Here is a 1,748-nt window from a genome sequence, read left to right as displayed (position 1 = left end):
AAAGAATCCGTTCCATTTATCACCACCTTTAACCGTCATGAGAAAACCATTAGAGACTCTCTTAACAACAACTGGGGAATCCTATTAATGGACCCTGTCCTCAAAGAAATACTACCTCCTCGCCCCGAAATCGTCTTCAGGAAATCAAAAAATCTAAAAGATATCCTGGCCCCCAGTATGCTACACAAGGAAGTTGAACAAGAATCAAAAATGCCAAGATGCACCGGTTCTTTTAAATGTGGCCGATGCAACATCTGCAGGTACCTACACCCAGTAAGGAAAACATTCTCGGATGCAGAAAAGAAGGAGGAATACAAAATTAAGGACTTCATAAACTGCAATACACAATCTGTGATTTATTTATTAGAATGTGACTGTGGGAAACAATATGTAGGTAAAACAAAGAGACCGCTGAAAATAAGGATACAGGAACATGTTCGCAATATAAAAAATAAAATGGAAAATCACGCAGTATCCAAACACTTCAACCTTGCACATAATTCCAATCCGGAGGCACTAAATTTTAAAGCGATTGAACTCGTGAAACTTGGAGAAAGGGGTGGCGACCTGGCCAATAAACTCTCACGCAGAGAAATGTTTTGGATTTTCCAATTACAAACACTCCATCCGAAGGGATTTAACGATTATTACGAAATCGCTCCTTTCCTGTGAAAACCACAGCCGTTGGATCATCACGGTTGGATCCTCACCTTATAGACTAACCCCATTCCCTATTCCACCCCCCCCCCACACACCCCACTCCCCCCCCCCCACCCTTTTCCCATCCACACTATTCCCGTCTGTTAAATATCACCCCACAGCTGTATTGATATATTGAGATTGACACATGTACGGTAAAAAGTGATTATTACAGTCAGACCACACTGGAAAGGCCCAATATCGTCCGATCTTGGAAGCGAAGCAGTGTCGGGCCTGATCAGTACCAGACCAGGGAGACCATCTGGGAAGATCAGGTACTGTAACCAAACTGACGATAATATAGCCTACATGAGCATGTCAGTTTAATATATCACACTATCTGCATCCTAATATTTTAAATTCGCACTCAGCACTTAACATCATATACCATTACCTTTAGCATGCATTTTGCACTTTACACATATTTTTATACATTTATATATTTATATATTTCTATGTTTCTATATGTTTATATATTCACTGTAGTAAGTCTAATTTACTTGAATAGTATCAACAATGACTAATCCCCGTTTTTCTATTTATTTTTATGCACTATACTGGAGAAATAAAACTTATGTCTCTAATCATGGTCCCCGCAAACATGGCTGCCGAGTGAAACTTTCTATGAACAAATCCTCTCAAAGATGGCCGCCGCAATGAAATTCCTGAGAACAAGCTTCATAGTGCTGTTCGGTCTCAAAACGTCCGCAGCCGCGGGCGCATGCGCAGTCGCATACCGGAAGTGGGGCGGAAATGACGCGACGGACGAAAACCGGAAGTGGGGCGGCAAAGAACCGCCGGCGCCTCTATAAGCTAGTTTTTAAAGCTTTTAAACACCAAACCTGCCTTATAAACATTGCCTTAACATCATGTATACATATACCAGTAAATAAGACCATAGATATGTTAAATACAGAATTTTTAACCCATCTTATAATGTCATGAAATAATTAACAGGAAGTGATGTCACAATTAATATGAGATTAGTACTAGTATAAATAGAAGTTCAGTCTCATTCTGCCTTTACCCCTTGATGAAGTCTAAATGAC

At 40.2% G+C, this 1,748-nt stretch overlaps 1 pseudogene; it reads left to right on the top strand.

Moving 5' to 3' along the window:
* Positions 1 to 866: 866 nt before the first annotated feature.
* Positions 867 to 986, top strand: LOC134971532 (5S ribosomal RNA; annotated as a pseudogene).
* The last annotated feature ends 762 nt before the right edge of the window (positions 987 to 1,748 follow it).

The sequence above is a fragment of the Pseudophryne corroboree genome, chromosome 11, assembly GCF_028390025.1.
Source record: "Pseudophryne corroboree isolate aPseCor3 chromosome 11, aPseCor3.hap2, whole genome shotgun sequence".
NCBI lineage: Eukaryota > Metazoa > Chordata > Amphibia > Anura > Myobatrachidae > Pseudophryne > Pseudophryne corroboree.
Note: the sequence above shows the minus strand (reverse complement) of the source record. Positions and strands in the feature narration are given on the sequence as shown.